Source organism: Benincasa hispida, chromosome 10, assembly GCF_027475165.1.
Source record: "Benincasa hispida cultivar pf3 chromosome 10, pf3_genome.v1.1, whole genome shotgun sequence".
NCBI lineage: Eukaryota > Viridiplantae > Streptophyta > Magnoliopsida > Cucurbitales > Cucurbitaceae > Benincasa > Benincasa hispida.
Window position 1 is genome coordinate 12,286,225 of NC_143487.1, and position 20,188 is coordinate 12,306,412.

Consider the following 20,188-nt stretch of genomic DNA (forward strand, 5'->3'; position numbering starts at 1 on the left):
ACCAGATTGTTTATAGATGGAAATTTTCTACCACGGACTGAACCCTGCATCACAGACGGCTGCCAATGCAGCAACAGCTAGAGGTCTGCTTGATAAGGCATACGATGAGGCCAAAGATATACTTGATCACATTTATAAAAAATCATGAAGACTGGAGAGAAAGTGATAAAAGATTAAGAATTAAAGACAGTGAAGTGAACAACGGGGCCATTGCATCCCTTCAAAACCAAATGACTGCGATGATGAATTTGATACAAGGAATCACAATCAGTAGCCTAGGAACGCATAGTGGGCAAGTCAACGCAATCAACCAGACGAGCGCAAGTTGTGCTACTTGCGGTGAAGGCCATCCAATGGAAGAGTGTTCATGGAACCCGCAGTTAGTCTATTTTGTGAAAAATAATCCGTTTTCTAATACGTACAACCCTGGGTGGAGGAACCACCCTAACTTCGCGTGGAAAAATTAACAACAAAATTTTCAACTAGTGGTGCAAAAGGAAGGGCCACCAGGGTTTTTGTGGCGAACAAACGGTTAAACGCATGACCAAGCCAGCAGTTCGCAGGCGCCGCAATCTTCATCTTTGGAGAGTTTACTGAAGCAATATATTGAAAAGAATGAAATAGTGCTTCAGAATCAAGCTACGTCCATCCGTAATCTTAAAATTTAGATAGGATAGATTGTGGGCAAACTCAAAAATAGACCGCAAGGGACACTACCAAGTTTAACAGAACTCCCGTGCAACCCAAGGGGTACGGAAAAAGAGCAATGTCAAGTTGTGATGTTGCGAAGTGGAAAGACTATGGTGGAGGAGAAGAAGGAGTCGAGTAGGGCTGCTCCCGTTGTGATGGAACCACAGACCCTGTTGACTCAAGAAGAAACAGAAGAAAAAGAGGCGATAAAACTCGAGATTTCATCCACCTCGAAGCCGAAAGAATAGGGAATCGTGAAAATTCAGCTGCCACCATTCCCTTAGAGACTTAAAAAGAAGAAAAATGATGAAGTGCAGTATCAATGCTTCATGGACATGCTGTAACAGTTGCATATCAACATACCGTTCACTGAAGCGATTGATCAAATGTCGAAGTATGCGAAGTTTCTGAAGGATATGGTGACGAAGAAAAGAGGCACTAGTAAGTTTGCAACAGTAGCATTGACGCAAAGAGAAAAAACCATTATTCCACTAAAAATGCTCAACCCTAGAAGTTTCACAATACCCTGCTCAATTGAAGGGTTATATATTGGTCAAGCGCTTTGCGATCTCGGGGCTAGAATCAACTTAATGCCCCTTTCAATTTTCAAGCAGCTAAATGTGTAGCAGCTGGCGCCCACGATGATGACTCTCCAATTAGCTGATAGATCCCTTATGCATCCAGAAGGGAAGATGAAGGATGTCTTGGTTACAATTGGCAAGTTTATATTACTGATAGACTTCATCATCCTAGACTAAGAAGCAGACAAGGATGTACCCATCATCCTGAGACGAACATTTTTATCCACTGGTCGTGCTCAGATTGATGTGTACAAAGGAGAGATCACACTGAGCGTGAATGGACAGAAGCTTAGGTTTGATATTATCAGAGCAATGAAATATCCTGAAGAAGAAGACCTCACTGAGTCCGATGATGAACTAAGTTTGAATGAAGAAGAAAAGTCTGAAGATGAAAATGAAGATGAGGATGAGACCGCATCCATAGTAGCCTACAATGCGATCACACAAACAACAACCAAAGAAGACAAGCTGATAGTGAATGAAGATAGAAAAACACCAAAACCATCCTTGGAACAACCACCAAAAATAGAGCTGAAAACCTTTCCAAATCACCTGAAGTATGCTTTCTTGGGGCAGAATGAAACACTACCTATAATAATTTCCTCTGCACTTAATGAAGATCAAGAGAATGCACTGCTGACCATCCTGAAAAAGTACATAAAAAGCAATTGGCTGAACGCTAGCAGACATCAGAGGAATTAGCCTCGCATATTTCATGCACAACGTCTCGAGGACAATCAAAAGGGATCGATCAAACATCAATGCAGACTCAACCCTGCGATGAAGGAGGTTGTAAAGAAGGAGATAATCAAGTGGTTACATGTAGGAATTATCTATCCAATCGCCGACAGCACGTGGGTCAACCCCGTGCAATGTGTGCCAAAGAAAGGAAGGATGACGATAGTCCCAAATGAAAATAATGAACTGATATCAATGAGGATCGTCACTGGCTGGCGGATTTGCATGGACTACCGCAAACTGAATGCGGCAATAAAGAAGGATCATTTCCCTTTGCCTTTTATCGTTCAGATGCTAGACCGACTAGTTGGAAATGATTTCTACTGCTTGTTGGATGGATATGCCAGCTATAACCAAATCATGATTGCTCCCGAAGATCAAGAGAAAACCACATTCACCTACCCTTATGGAACATTTGTGTTTCGACGCATGCCGTTCGACCTATGCAATGCGCCAAGCACTTTCCAGAGGTGTATGATGGCCATATTTTCTAAGTATCTTGAAGATTCTGTGGAAATTTTCATGGATGACTTCTCGGTGTATGGGAAAACATATGAAGTCTGTCTCAACAATCTAGAGAAGATACTGAAGAGATATAAAGAGACGAACCTCGTGCTAAACTAAAAGAAATGCCACTTCATGGTGAAGGAAGGTATTGTGCTTGGGCACAAAGTCTCCAAGGATAGGTTGGAGGTGGATAAAGAAAAAAATGAGGCGATTGAAAAGCTTCCACCTCCAGCAAATGTGAAGACTATCAGGAGCTTCTTAGGACATGCTGGCTATTATAGACGTTTTATGAAAGACTTTTCAAAGATTGCACGACCATTGAGTGCATTGCTGGAGGCAGAAAGAGCGTTTGACTTTGATGACCAATGCCTCAACACATTCAAGATACTGAAGAACGCATTAACAACCGCACCTGTGTTGATCGCACTAGATTGGACACAACCCTTTGAATTAATGTGCGACGTAAGCGGTTATGCGATGGGAGCAGTGCTGGTGCAAAAGAAGAAAACAATGCTACACCCCATCGCATATGCGAGTAAAACCTTGAACCCTGCTCAAACAAATTACATGACCATAGAAAAAGAATTGCTTGCAGTGATATTTGCATTGGAAAAATTCAGAGCTTACTTGCTGGGAACTAAAGTAATTGTTCACACTGACCACTCAACGATAAAGTATTTGATGACAAAGAAAGATGTGAATCCAAGATTGATTCAATGGGTTCTCCTCCTTCAAGAATTCAACATGGAAATCATTGACCGCAAAGGAACGAAGAACCAGGTTGCGGACCATTTGTCAAGATTAGACAATCCAAAAGTTGATCGCAACCAGTCAGAGGTAAACGCAACTTTCCCAGACGAGCAGCTATTTAAAATTAAAGAATTACCATGGTATGCAGACGTGGTCAATTTTCTGGTTTGCGAACAATTTCCTGAAGATTATACAGACCACCAAAAGAAACGGTTCAGACATGAATGCAAATCATATTATTGGGATGAGCTAAATCTTTATAAAAGGGGATCGGACCAGATTTTGCGCCTATGCATATCAGCTGCTGCTCACCAATTCATACTATCACAATGCCATGACTCGCCATATGGAGGACACTTTGGAGGCCAATGCACGACAACAAAGGTGTTACAAAGTGGTTATTTTTGGCCAATATTATTCAAGGACGCAAGAGACTATGCGATGAAATGCGACCAGTGCCAGCGCACAGGAAACATTTCATGGAAGCATACGATGCCCATGAACATCATCTTAGAATTGGAATTTTTCGACATCTGAGGCATAGATTTCATGGGACCATTTCCACCATTAAATGGTCACAAATACATTCTATTGGCCGTCGACTACGTTTCCAAGTGGGTAAAAGCGGTATCGTGCATCACAAGCGATGCGGCGGTAGTCTCCAAGTTCTTAAGGAAAAATATTTTCACTCGTTTTGGCACTCCACGTGCCATAATAAATGATGAAGGCTCCCACTTTGTTAATCATATCGTCAACAATTTTTTGCTCAAATATAATATCCTCCATAAAGGGGCCACCATATATCATCCACAGACAAATGGTCAAGCTGAAGTGTCCAACCGGGAAATCAAGTTGATATTAGAGAAGGTGGTAAAACCTTCACAAAAAGATTGTGCAACGAAGCTGGACGAAACCTTGTGGGCACACTAGAAGAAATTTGGGCTTTAATGTCGGTTGGCAACCAACATTAAAGATAGTGTTATTAAAGCCCTTTAATGTTGGTTTCCTTTAATGTCGGTTTTAAACCGACATTAAAGGGCTTCAATAACACCAATAACACAGTCTTTAATGTTGGCTGCAATCGACATTAAAGGTCTTTAGTGATTAAAGCCTGTTGGTTACAACTGACATTAAAGCCTGTTTTTTTTTTTTAACTCCTAACCAACATTGAAGCCCGAATTTGTCCCTTTTTTAAAAAAAATTCCGTTACCAAATCCATTTTTTTGGTCAAATAAGTTAAAAAGGACATTATATGTCTCGTGTTGGGTCAGGAAATGTCCATCATTGTTTTATATTAAAAGGTATAAAAAAAATTGCATGGCGAACCCATCAATATTTGTCTTCCACCTATGAATTTATTCACAAACAAGAATTAATATTTCCAATCCATTACATATACTCATCAATATTTGTCTTCCACCTATGAATTTATGCACCAAAATTTGCAAAACAATACCAGAACCAGACTTTCATAGAATACAGCTTACACCAAAGCCATCATTTCTCTCATTCACAAATATCAATTAGTACTAATTCCATGAATAAAAAAGAATCACAATACCATGAATATAGCTTTCAATAATAAATAGATCATGTCTTCCACCTATGAATTTATCCACAAACAAGAATCACAATACCAGAACCAGACTTTCATAGAATATTTACACCAAGCCATCATTTTTCTCATTCACAAATATCATATTAGTACTAATTCCATTCACAAAGATCATGATTATATAAATTTACATTCATTCTAAGCTAGCATTTACATTCTATTGAGACAAAAAACAAGAATTACATCCTTACACAAATCGACCAACAAAACTTACCCATTGCGTCCGAATTACGTCAATCTCTCCTTGCATATATGTATCTTTTGTATTGAACTACAAAAAAGGAAAAAAAATATATAAATTCAACATAAGTTTACGTCCATTTATTAAATTAAAGCTAGTATTATATAAAAAATAAATAATTTACGTACGAGGCTAGTAATGGAAGTAGTAGGATTATGCACTATTTCGTGTATATACTTTTGCACATAGTACCCGCATCCTATAGAATCTAATTGACGAGGGCACTACATATAAAGAAGTTTAAAACAATTGTTAAATTGTTATAAAGAAGTCGAATGAACATAAATTGTTAAAAAATGAATACAAATTTACCTTTACAGGTTCCCATTTTGGAGAAGACCGATAGTGTTGGAGATCGTGCTTGGCTTGCCATGTTTTCAATCCACTAAATAGTTTTAAAACATTAGTTAAACATAAATACTTCAATTAAGAGCTAAGAAAGTTCAATTACACTTACATATTTATAACTCCATGAAAATCCTCTTGAACCTTACTTCGAAGAGAGTCCAAAACATAAACACAATTTTCTTGTAGATTGATTACAATCAATATCCAATGGTAACTATAATAAGCAACAATTTTGAAATACTAGTATGTGTATAATGAAAATTAAAAATAACTTAAGAACTTGTATCTACTTACCCTGTGTTATATGGAATGAGGACTAATTGGTCTAAATTAGCCAATTCTAGTTGATTGGCTAAATTTCTGAATCAGATATCTTGAGACTTCATGCTTGATCAATTATAAAAAAATTCTTCGTAATATCACGACCACATTCATCCCAAAGATACCTAAACAAAGTAAAAGTTATTATCTATCAACATGAAACAAAGTATACATGTGTGAATCTAGATGAGTAATACTTATGCAATGTATGTCAAAATACACATGTATCCTATTTCAACCATATTGCAATATTGGAGTAGATCATCGCGGCCTAAATAAATAAATTTGTCTCTTCCAAATATATGCTCGTCCAAAGAGATATGGATCATGTCTATATCGTTCATGTTATGCATGGCATGTATGTTCAATAATTTGATACTACCATTAGTGTTAGTATATTTGGAGGACTGACTGAAGCTCTTAATTGGTGAATGATCCTACCATAACCAAAGTTACAAAAATTCAAAGTAGGAAAAATAATAAATAATCAAACTCATATACTGAAAAGGAAACATACTTTTTTCTCGTCAACCATAACTACAAGTTCATGAGGCCATTTTACGAAGTTGCCCATTGCTTGCTTTAAGAACTTTATTTTACCCTTCACATGAATTGGTATAGGCAAATCTTCTCCAATGACAATGTCAATCAGAACTTTAACAGTTAAGCATGACACATCATCATCAAATGTTATGGCTACTGCAACAATATTATCTACAGTTCCTATAGCCAAGTGGAATGGTATCCCCTTAACAAATTTAAAAGAACTTATGTCATGCATGGTTAAGCACGTACAATATGATTAAAATTTAAAAGTCACAATAAATAAATTACCTCCAAATCTTCTTTAGACATCTTCTCAGTATCTTCTTCTTTAGACATCTTCTCAGTATCTTCTTCAGATGCACTTAGTGCAACACTTCCAACAGATGATTTGGACTGATGAGATTGTCTGCTGTGAGTTCTTTTAGACTGATGAGATTTGGAGTGATGATTTGGACTAGAGCCTTCTTCAATTTCTTGGCTCATAGAGGACATTGGTTTTACTAATTTGAAATATTGAGAATGGGAAACAAAATCACCCATTCCTCTAACATGTTCCCAATGTTCTTCCGTACCCAATGCTTCGGTGAGAACATCTTCACCTTCATGAACTTCAGCCAATTTATCCTGTAAAACATATTACAATTTTCAAACAATAACTATATCACTTAAACTTATATATATATCATCTTAAATTTTGCATAATATATACTTTCAATCCGATCGGCACATTCTCGAGTAACTTCATCAAAGTATTCATTATTCTTTCCTTTTCTTGCTTCTTTCCATAAAGTCGCTCGATAAGAAGGGTCATTCGATAGGTTCTACATGAACATACATATATAACTTTACCAATGTAGATATTTTGGAAAAAAAGTTTTACAATTTGGGTACAATGGTTTCTTCGCATCATCTAATAATTCTTCAAAATTATCGGATTTTCCACTAAAATAGTTATTATATGCAGCCTTAAACATTCCAATTGTGTCATCAACATCAACATCATCCTCATCAACTTCGTCTCTTTCACTAGTAGACACATTTTCATTGTTTCTCTTAATCGGTAATGATTTACCGTGAAAAATCCATGTTTGATAACTTTGATCTATACCATTAAAAAATAAGTGTTCTCTTATTTTGTTCACATCTAGAGTCTTTGCATTAACACACTTCAAACATGGATAACTCATGACAATCAATATATTTGAATGTTGTAAACCATTTTTAATAAACACCTCGACCCCTAAACTATACTCAGCTAACATTCTATTCATTTTCATCCATGACTTATCCATGATTGTAAAATATGCAACTTAATCTACAGAAGAAAAAAAAAAAAACAATAACAAGGGAAAATTTAAAAGCATAAAATTATGATTGTAAAATATGAAACATCAACAAATTTAGAACAAATACACTTTTAAGATAAGCATCTTATAAATATTACATTGTCCTTGTTATTAATGTTGTTATGAAGTCCTTTTTGTGTTGGGTGCACCTTCTCTACTTGTCAATCTTCTTAAAACACGTCCAATGCAATCTTCCTATCTTCCTTCCAAATCCCCAAGAATCAAAACACGTCAAACTTGAACCTAACAAATGAAAAACTTCACTCAAAATCAAGTATTGAATCAAAACAAATATCAATCCAAACAAATATCACAATAAACCGTGTCCTTAGACCGTGTTTTGTATGAGTCAATATTAAGGACTCAATTCCTATCGATGAAAAGAAAAGCCAAAAAACAAAATTTCAAGGTTATTCTGAATAATAAAGTAAGAAGTTGTGTTCAAAAAATAAAGTAATATCTAACTGAAAGCAACAAATGTTTAATTCTAAATATGCAGTTGAACAAGCAAACTCAAAGGCTAAAAACGTACTTCACTAACAATCCAAAGTTTGCACTCTTTAATTTCAAGCGAATTAATCATAGAGAAAACGAGATAGTGAAACCAATATCCAATTAGTCCATACATCTATTAAGCAAAATAAAAGAGGCATACCAATTAGGAGCTATATTGATAACTGCTGCATAATACATCACCTCATTTTCCATGTTTTATGAAAAGGAAAAAAAAAAAAGAAACTTTCATCTTTCTTACTCGTTTGGCCCTTTCAATTTGAAGCTCATACCTAATAATGACTCACAAAAACCAAACAAAGATTTAAAGTCTGCTGAATTCAAGCCTCAATATCATCAGAGTTCTCCATCATTTAGCAAAAGGAATCAAAATTATCCTACTAGTTTTGAACCATCTTATCTATAAGAACCATTAACATAATAGAATTAAGCCAATACAATCTCAAATAAATAAAACTAAGGCTTCCCAATGAGGTGGAGGAGAATCCAATTCTCAACACACCACCAGCTTGACACGGAAAAAGTTTATGGAGAGAGAGAGAGTTGGATGTCAATTTATGGATTTGATTTGGTGGTTTGCAGAACATCCCAATAGGAGAGGATTAAACCAGAAAGTAACTAAAAAAAAAAAAAAAAACCTGAAAGGAGAGAAAAATAAGTACAAACAAGAAACAATTACAACTTAGAAGTAAAAGCTTGAACATATCTCAATGACCAGAGGGCTTATTCTATAAGTTTGGGAGATGTCATTTCCTTAAGTGGACAAGCTAAAAATGACTTCAATTATCAACCCTAACCATCCAACAATCTCACACTCTCTATACTAAAACTATTGGGTTTTATTCAGTCAGGCATTATCGCAAACAACAATTGAGAAGTCAATTAATGCCATTAACATAATCTATAGAAATTGCGAATTTATATAAGAAAAAGTAAAATATACATCATCTGTTGAGTGTTACTAGTAAGTAACACTCCTAATAAAATTTCCCCTTCTCCTTTGGTTTTATCCTTGAAAAACTGTAGCAACCAAAATCAAATGAACAAAATGTCATCAACATAATAATAATAAAAAAAAATTAAAATCTTCTACAATTTGGTAATTAATAAACTCATTTTACAAGCTAAACAATGAATTCAAAAAAAATTTGCTTACAAACATGTATATAGTTTACATTATATCAAAATTTTCACTTGCTGCTTTTATCATTTGAAATCAAAGATTATTCAGAATAACCTTGTAAATGGTTTTATGAAAGAATGTGTATGGAAAGGAAAAAAGAAGTTAAACAGCAAAAGTTGGGGGAATTGAAAAACTAATGAAAATCAACAAAAACATCAAAATTCCAACACTGCTCAAACTTACCTCATTCAACATCGGAGACTACGAGGTTTATAGTCCTTATTCACGTCAACGGCCTGAAGGAGATTGATGGCATGACGAACACGAGTGAGCGACATCATGAAGGAGATCGACGGACGAGCGAAGAAGGGTGAAGGATGGGCGAGCGAGATAGGGTTTGGGCGTAAGAGAGAAGGAGGCGGCGGATATAGGGTTTTATTATTTAATAAAATAAGAAAAAAAATAAAATTACACCTTTAACGTCGATTTTAAACCGACATTAAAGCCCATTTTCAATATCGGTTTACCGACATAAAAGATAAGTTTTTTTTAAAACCGACATTATACATCCGATTTCACTTTTTCCAACCGACATTAAAGCCCAAATTTCTTCTAGTGGCATACAAGATCGCCTATAAGACACCTATAGGCATGTTTCCGTATGCGCTGGTGTTCGGAAAGGCATGTCATTTATCGCTTAAGCTGGAGCATAAAGCACTGTGGCAGTGAAAAAGCTAAATTTTGACTTAAAGGCCGTGGGGGAAGCAAGGAAACTTCAGTTGGTCGAGCTTGAGGAATGGAAAACTCACGCATACGAGAATGCAAAAATCTACAATGAGCGCACAAAGCGCTGGCATGACAAACAATTATGCGAGAAGAATCTTCAAGTCGGACAAAAGGTCTTATTATTCAATTCGCGGCTACGACTCTTTCCTGGGAAATTAAAGTCACGCTGGTCCGGACCCTTCATAATCAGAGAGGTATTCCCGCATGGCGCGGTTGAGTTATCCAATGAAGACGAGACCAACGTATTCAAAGTCAATGGGCAAAGAGTCAAAATATATCGTGGAGAAGACTTGCATCGCAAGGTCACCTCTGTGCACCTGAGGAATTCTGACTGAAAAAGAAGTGGGCGGTCCCTGCACAATCATGCGATTCAATTTCATCAGGGACGCAATTTTTGTGAAGTATCCTTTGAAACTTTCAATTCATGAACTCAATTCTACCTCTTTATAGTCATTATCAATTCTTTAACCTTTGCATCAGTTATTATTTTCTAAAAAAAATGTTAACTCTGTCTTTTATTTGACCCTCTCGATTTTTTTCTTTGCAACGATCGTGGTGAACGATTGCGGAGGAGCTACACGAAAGACGAAAGATGCAACTAGCTTATTCCGCCATCGCAATCGAAGAAAGCAGTTCGCCGTAAAGGAGGATGGGATCACACATAATGTGGGCGACAGAGCAAATTTGGGGGTTGTATCTTTCCTTGACTTTGTTTATTCCAGATTTTGCACTATCCCATCTCACTTTAACTTTGATAATTTTATGATCGCATCTCTTTAGTCGGTGCGATCTTATACATTGATTAATTTAGTAAGTCACCGTATTATTTTTCTTTTCCAATGATGATTTCAATGATGAAACGCATGCCTCTATTTTTCACATGCACTAGACTCAACTTAATTTTAGGACAGTCAATTCATGAAATATTTCAAGAAGTTAGTGGTCCACCAGCTTTTTTTCAAACTCACTTTTACGAAACTTCCTAAGAGCATCGCATGAATTCTTTCAATCTTTCAGCAATGAGGACATTGCTGCGTTTAAATTTGGGGGTGCAGTATTCATTTTCAACCTTACTATTTTTAGGCATTAAAAAAAAATCATAACGTTGCGATCAAATCCTACTCGTAGTTGGATGTCCGATGACACACGTGGGAGCAAGCCAAAACGAAGGTAGAAATCATGATCAACACATAAATAAAATGTTCGCAACTCCGCTGCCAAATGGGCATGAGTTTAGACTGAGAAAGAGCACCTTGCTTGTAGTTGGATGTCTGTATGACACCCGTGGGGGCAAGCCAAAACGAAGGCTAGGTACTTGGATCAGCACAAGGTCATAGAAAAAATATCTAAATTACACAAGGATAAAAATCATTTGAAAATACCCCAGTTGAAAAGGTTTTTTTTTATATATGAAATAAATCATGCGATGCCCTGGGAACAAGTAATGCTTTTTTTAAGGTTAAACTTGCAGTCCCTAGATTTTAGAAATATTTTAAGAAGAGACCTGAATAAGAATTAAGGAGATTTTGGTACATAGGATTTGAATAAGGCAATCTTGAGAAATCTAGGAAAGAAGAAGGTGGTCGACTTTCTAGATAAAATCTTTAGTTATGCTTGAGGACAAGCATTGTTTTAAATTTGGGGGTGTAATAACGGGCAGAAAAGATAATAAACAATGAAGGATTGCGACGGTAAAAATATATAAAATTGCGCCCAAAATAATTAAGTTTAGAACATTGCGATCGGATGCATCTATTGCATTAAAGCAGTTAACTTATGCATTTTGTGCAGGAAAATGCGTTGGCGTAAGGCAGAATTGTGATCCAAGGAAATTAGCGTCCTAGCGCATTAAGAGATTGCGACCGCAAGACTATGCGGTCGTTTGCGTTCGCGAAAATCTACTCAAGAAGGTGGTTGCATAGAGCCGGCGCATCAAGGTGAAAACTTAATAAATCACGATGGGACAAAAAGTTGATGACGGTCGATTCCAAATTAAGTTGACAAGCCGTTAACGACACACTGTAGCAAGTACATTCAACTTTTCGGTGACAATTATTCGGTGCATCAGATAGAGAATTAATGACATCACATCAATGCAATCATTTGAGAGAAAAAGCTCTTCACCCTGAAACTCTATAAATACCGAAGGCCACCTTCGTTAAAGGAGTTTGGTTCGATTCTATTCCAGCTGAGCCGTATAGTGAGTTCACCATATAGAAGATAGTTAGACTTTGTTCATAGTTTTCTTATACTTAGAAGGCGGAGGTGAGAGAAGAGAGAAGATGCTAGAAGATTGTCCTGGTCAGCTCGAGAGAGTGCCAGTGAGCGTGGAAAGTAGAGATCGAATCAAAGAGTTTGTATAAGATCGGATCACGTGTCAAGTATATCTTTCAATGGAATTGCTGAAGCTATTTATAAGCGACGCTTGACTCTTTGCATTATGGTCCCCACTTTATGGTTATGGTAGTTCCTGAAATGGTGGAGTGAATATTCCTTCTGTTATGTAATCAACCCATTAGAAATGCACAACTAAAAGTTGCACACGTGTCAGAATCCTCCGTAATTGCGTTGCTCTTTACATCTTCGATCGATCGTCGCATGTAGAATTGATTTTGATTACCGCATGCGGTTGACATTGCGTTGATCGCAAAGCTCTTGATCGATTTTCGCATGCGCTGTCATTGCGTTGATCGTCTCTTTGTTCTCGATTGATGAGCACAATGCGACGTAGATGCGTTGTTCTTTTTATCTTTGAGCCGTGAACGCATGCAGTGACTGATTTCCTACAAAACAGAAATTGAAACATTCTATCCTATCATCGCAATGGTGTCAGTGGGTGTATTGAGGACAATTTATAATTCTCGCATTTCTTAGCCAATTTCTACACTATCGATGCAACTTTTCTTTCTTTTAGCCGCAATATCTAAATAAAACAGTATAAATAACTTGTATTTCTACAAGTTATCACACCCCCAAATTTAGATATATGCTTGTCCTCAAGCATATCTTCATTAAAGCAATATTGTTCAGTTCTTATCCTAAATTTTGCATCGATTGATTGCTCCGAATGCTCCACCTAGGCAACATCACTTAACAACGCAATTTCCTTCTATCCTTGATAATTCATAACGAAGCCTTACTTTATTCTTTTATACAACAAATCTCTACTAAAAAATTCCTTTCTTATTTTAAAAGGAATGTTTACCTCTTCATGCAAAAACAACTTGATACGACTCGTATACGGTGGTCAAATTTGCGTTATTTAATTAGAGACTGTTGATCATGGTTACACCCTTCGTTTTGGCTTGTTCCCACGGGTGTCATGTGAACATCCAACTACGGTTGTGTGCCAATCTCAACTTCAACTCTTGATTTTCAGCTAAGTTCAACTTTTTGCTGGTTAGAGGAGTTGTCTCTTATACTCATATTTTTTCTCTCATATTTTTTTCTTCTTTTCTTTTCATATTGCGTCATTCTTGGAAACCCACCTTCATTTTGGCTTGCTCCCACGGGTGTCATGCGAACATCCAACTATGAGCAAGTTCCTTTCACGACTTAACTCTTATTAGGTTGGGATTTTGATTTTCTCTTGCGCTGACATCGAAGTTTTTTGTATGTTTTTTTTTCTTTTCTTTTTTTTTATTTTTTTAAATAATGAACGCATTTTCTTAATGACCACATCCACTTGATCGCATCTGCTTAGACATTCCCCACCCCCAAATTTAGAGATGCGCAAGGTCCTTGTTGCGTTGTTTTGGACAGAATAGACAAACACTTAGTCAAAATTTTGAAAAGAAGGCTTGAGCAGAGTTTTGAAGGATAAAAGGTAAAGCAGTGCTATTTCTACGAATTATCTAAGTGTTAGTCAGAAAATACAGAATGTGGGAAATGTTTCTAAGGGTATGCATATAATTCATCATGGCAGCGCAATAAATAACGCAAGATAGAAGATAAAGAACATCGCAATAATTGATAGAGAATGATAAATAAGAGGCTAACGCATACGGAAAGAATTGCTACTCAGTTGTATTAAAAATTAACCAAGTATGTAAAGAATTACAAATAACGCAATACAAAATTTTAGTATGTACAAAGAATCAAAGAACTTCTATACATAGAAAATAATGAATGAAATTATCTTTTTGTATTTGATTCAGACGGGTGCACGATTAAAAATTAACACCACGCTTCCATTAACGTAAATGTATTTTTGCAGAGGTCGGGCAACAACGCATGTATCATCACAACACACCCCTCAGCTCAGTGCAATTCTAGAGGACGGGGGCACGGTATTTCTACAGGCATAACACTACCTCGACATAGTGAGTTTTCGCTAAGGGCGGGCGAAAAATACATACGAGCGCAACACACCCCTCGGCGCAATGCATTTGAGTAGGATGGACGCAAAGTGTATCATGTTATCACAAGATGCACCCATCATCGCAATGCATACCAATTTTTATTTTTTCTTTTCTTTTAATTCATCAATAACACAAGTCGAGAAGACTTTTACGGTGTTCATCGGTTTAGTCATTCACAGAAATTTTAAGAACAGCGCTACTAATGCATAAAAGTAAAGAAATTAAACAAGATATGGAAATACACAATTAAATTGAAAGTAAACGCGTAAAGCAGTAAGGGCTAATTCTAATAAGCAGTAAATAACACAATTTAAAAATCAGTAAATGAAAGCTGTAAAGAAAGCATTTAAACATAGATATAGGGATGCTGATTGAAAGAGTTTTTCAAAGTTACCGCATTAGCATCCCCGCAAGCGGTCAATCCTGCTTGCCTAAGTCGACGGTCTCCATGCGTCGATCCACATCATCCCTAAAGTAGGGCTTAATTCGTTGACCATGACTTTGAATGCGTTACTCCCATAATCGGTTGTTAGCTCTACTGCGTCATGAGGAAAGATAGTCTTGATGCGGAATGGCCCAGACCAGCGGGACTTCAACTTCCCTGGAAACAATCACAAATGCGTGTTAAACAGAAGTACCTGTTGACCCTCGAAGAATGTCTGGTTGCGTATGCGGTCATCATGCCATTTCTTTGTTCTCTCCTTATAAAGCTTGGCATTTTAGTAGGTGTTCATTCGCCATTCGACTAGCTGGTTCAATTGCAACTTTCGGACTTTCCCCACGCTTGCTAAATCAAAGTTAGCTTCTTGCTTGCCCACATTGCCTTGTGTTCCAACTCGAGAGGCAGATGACAAGCTTTTCCAAAGACCAGAGCATATAGGGACATGCCAATTGGAGTTTTGAAGGCAATCCTATATGACCACAGTGCGTCATCGAGCTTAGGTGACCAATCCTTCCTGTAGGTACTGACTACCTTCTTCAAGATAGTTTTGATCTCACTGTTAGAAATTTCTGCCTACCCATTGGTTTGTGGGTGATATGCGGTTGCAACTCTATGGCTGGCATTAAACTTAGTCAACAGGTTGGTGATTATGCGGTTGATGAAATGTGAGCCTTCATCGTTGATTAAGGTCCGGGGCGTCCCATATTGGGTAAAGATGTTCTTCTTGAGAAATTTCACCACCATGGCCGCATCGTTCTTAGCACATACGATGGCCCCAACCCACTTCGATACATAGTTAACCGCGACCAAAATGTATTGATGACCTTCTGAAGGTGGAAATGGGCCCATAAAGTTGATTCCTCATACATCAAATAATTCGATTTCCAAGATTGAAGTCAAGGGCATTTCATTTCTTCTAGACATATTCCCGGTTCTCTGGTATCTATCGCATTGCACAACATGGGCGTGGGCATCCTTGAATAGTGTCGGCCAAAAATAGCCACTCTGTAGGACTTTTTCGGCGGTCCGCTGCCCCCCAAAATGTCCTCCATAAGGGGACTCATGAAAAAGCTCCAAAATGTGCTTGGTCTCATGCTCAGGTCCAAGTCGATACAAGAAGGGGTCGTCCCAAAAATAAAACTTGACGTCATGTCTCAGCTTCTTCTTCTGCTGGTATGTGTAGTCTTCTGGTACTTGGTCACAAACAATGAAGTTTAAAATGTCCGCATACCATGGAACATTAACGTATACCGACATCAGCAGTTCGTCAGGGAATCTTTCTTCAATGTCTTTTTCTTTCTCCTGAACCTCGCAATTTTCTAACCTTGACAGATGATCTGCGACTTGGTTCTTGATGCCCTTCCGATCCTTAATCTCTAGGTCAAATTCTTGTAGGAGTAACACCCACCTTATCAGTCTCGGTTTCGCATCCTTCTTTGTCATAAGGTATTTGATCGCAGAATGATCAGTGTACACCACAATATTTGTTCCAATCAAGTACTATCGAAATTTCTCCAGCGCAAATACCACTACGAGCATTTCTTTTTTCGTGGTTGTATAATTTTCTTGCACATCTTCAACGTTTTACTTGCATAATATATAGGATGCAAAACCTTATCTTTGCGCTGACTCAAAACTGCGCCCACTGTGTATCCACTAGCGTCACACATCAGTGCAAACGGTTGCGTCCAATCTGGCGCAATCAGAATGGGTGCGGTGATGAGCACATTTTTCAGTGTGTGGAATGCTTCAGCACATGCTTCATCAAAATCATATTCGCGGTCAGCTTCGAGGAGCGCACTTAGGGGCCTTTCAATCTGAGAAAAGTTGCGGATAAATCTTCGATAAAACCCCGCATGTCCCAGAAAACTTCCAAGTGTTTTCACATTTACTAGTGGTGGTAACTTAGAAATTGCGTCAATTTTTGCTTGATCAACTTCCAATCCCGCCTTTGATATTTTGTGACCTAGGACAATTCCTTCTTCAACCATAAAGTGACATTTCTCCCATTCAGAATGAGATTCATTTCAACGCATCTCTTCAAGACTTTTTCAAGATTTGATAAACAGGAGTCATAAGTATTGCCAAAAACTGAAAAATCATCCATTATTACCTCAGCTGACTCCTCCAAGAAATCTAAAAATATTGCCATCATATAGCTCTGGAAGGTACCTGGTGCATTACAGAGTTCAAACGGCATGCGACGGAATGAAAATGTGGCAAATGAGCACGTGAAATCATCTTATCTTGATCTTCCGGCACGATCGCAATTTGGTTATACCCTGAGTAGCTGTCAAGAAAACAAAAGAATTCATTCCCAGCAAGTCGATCTAACATCTGATCCATAAACGGGAGTGGAAAGTGGTCCTTCTTTGTGGCCAGATTTAATTTGCGATAATCCATACATATTTTCCACCCTGTAGTTGTCCTTGTGGGAATTAACTCATTCTTGCTATTAGTGACGACCGTCATTCCCCCTTTCTTTGGAACACATTGCACTGGGCTTACCCAGCTGCTATCTGATATGGGGTAAATGACACCTGCATCAAGCCACTTCACTATCTCTTTCTTCACAACCTCCCTCATGGCAAGGTTCAATCGACGTTGCCTTTCTATAGATCATGTTTTTCCTTCTTCCAGATGAATCTTATGCATGCAATACGAAGGACTAATCCCCAGAATATCCGCTAAGGTCCATCCCAAAGCTTTTGCGTTGTTTTTCAGGATTTGGATAAGTGCATCCTCCTTCTCTTTACTTAGCGAGGCAGATATAATAACCGGTAAAGTGTTATTGCCTCCTAAATAAACATATTTGAGGTGCATTGGCAACGACTTCAACTCTAACATGGGTGGTTCTTCTAAAGATGGCTTAGTATGTTGCGTTGTTCATTCAGATAACTTGATTGTTTCAAAATCTGACTCAATTTGACTTGCGGCACAATTCTCCTCCCACATTGCGCCGATTCCAAAATCTTCTTCCTCCAACTCTTCTAAGGGCTCGTGCCAAGGTTCTTCCTGCAATTCCTCAACATATTGACAATTTTTCATATCACTGGGGTATTTCAATGCATTGGGAACGTTGAACTTAACTTGCTGATCATCGACCCTGATGGTGAGTTCTCCTTTCTGTACATCGATCAGTGCTCGCCTTATTGCAAGAAATCGGCGACCCAAGATGATAGGCACCTTAACATCAGCTTCATAGACTAATATGATAAAGTCAGCAGGGAAGATGAACTTATCTACTTGCACAAGTACATCCTCTATTTTGCCTTCAGGATGCGTTATTAATCTATTGGCCAACTGCAATGTAATTGTGGTTGGTCTTGCATTGCCAATATTTAACTTTTTAAAGATTGACAAGGGCATTAGGTTTATACTCGCCCCCAAATCACATAACGCATTTCTGACCTTCTTTCCCCCTATTGAGTAGGGCAATGTGAAACTCCCGGGATCTTTCATTTTGGTGAGGATGTTGTTTTGAAACAGTGCACTGCACTCATATGTTAATGCGACCGTTTCATTCTCCCCGATCTTCCTCTTGTTAGTAAGTATGTCCTTGAGGAATTTCACATAGCTCGACATTTGTTCCAAAGCTTCTATTAAGGGAATGTTGATATGTAGTTGTCAGAGAACATCCAGGAACCTCTGAAATTGTTTACTATCATCTTTCTTCCTCAGCCTGGACGGGAAAGGTGGAGGATCTCGCCGTACTTCCTGTTCAATTGGTTGTTCATTGGGGTTCTATGCTTGCTGTGTTGTAGGTGGAAGTTGCAATGATTTTGAATTTAAGTCTTACTGAGACTCATCCTTTGTAGATGTACTTTCTTCTGAACTGGTAATTTTGTCATTAATGGTTGATTGATCATCGTCGATGGTTAAAAGGGAATATTTTCTCAATTTTTGTTATAGTAGGAATAATTTCTTAGATGTATTGCCACATCCCCAAGGATTAGGATTGGTCTTGTTACTGTATCCGGTACTGGTGACATGGAGGCTATTGTCTTGCCACTTCTCAATATCACTGCTTGACATTGCTCTTTACCACGTGGCCCCGATGCTCCCAAACTGCTAGGCAGTGTACCAGACGCTTTATTCTTAAGTTCGATCGCAAGCTGTTCAATCTTCTCCTCTAAATTTCTAAGAGAGGAAGCTTGCGATTGCTTAATCGCCTCGCTCTTCTCAATATAATGTTTCAATAACGATTCCAAAGACGAGGTACTATAAGAGGTGTTAGAAAAGAACGGTTTGTCGTAGGGTGATATACTTTGAAAATTACCTGGGCTGTGATCTTGATTACTAAAAACTGGAGGGTTGCCTCGATTCCCATGATAACTGCTCTGATGATTACTTTGGCTCTGATTCCCGTCCTAACTGAAAGTTAGGTGATTCCACCAACCAGGGGTGTAAGTGTTGCTGAAAGGTTCATTGTAGACAGAGTATACGGATTGTTGATTCCACGGGCAGACTTCCACTAAATGTCCCTCTCCACATTGAACGCAATTTATTGTGGCCACGTGTGTCAACGAATTGGCTTGCGCTGATCCTTGAGAGAGATGTCCTTGTTGAATAGCAATAGTCTGAAGGAGCGAAGTCATTGTGGTCATCTGGTCTACCAGGTGTTCATTGTATCAGCTGGTACAATGGCATCTTCTACTCTTCTTTGCTCCGAACCACTTTCCTCATACCTGTTATCTAACCACTCATCTGTATTTCGCGAAATGCGATCTAAGATGATCTTTGCTTCTGCATATGACTTGTCCATTAATCCTCTTGCCGCGGAGGTATCAACAACTGCTTGTGTTGATCGATCATGGCCATTATAAACTGTCTCCATCAGAACACAATTGGGAATCCCGATATGCGGATAACTCTTCACTAATTGCCTGAATCGCACCCAGGCGGTGCTCAAAATTTCATAACCCTTCTGTTCGAAATTCAACACATCCCTCCGTCTCCTTGCGTTGACGGTTGGATGGAAGAATTTATTCATAAATCTCTCAACCAACTGATCCCATGCGTTGATTTCATTTGGCTATAATGACTGAGCCCACCTCCTTGCCTCATCCCGCAGTGTATACGGGAAGAGATACAATCTAATTCCTTCTGGAGTCACACCAGTTATGGAGAATGCGTTGCATATTTCCACGAAATGGGTCAAATGGGCATGTGGGTCTTCTCCTTGTAGACTTCGAACTGTCTCGCATTTTGAATCATTTGAAGCATTATCGGCCTTATCTCAAAACTTGCATTCTCCTCAACCATGGGTCTGGAAATTTT

General features: G+C 38.1%; 1 pseudogene; it reads right to left on the reverse strand.

Moving 5' to 3' along the window:
- Positions 1–17,794: 17,794 nt before the first annotated feature.
- LOC120088932 (uncharacterized) lies at positions 17,795–19,745 on the reverse strand (annotated as a pseudogene).
- Positions 19,746–20,188: the final 443 nt, after the last annotated feature.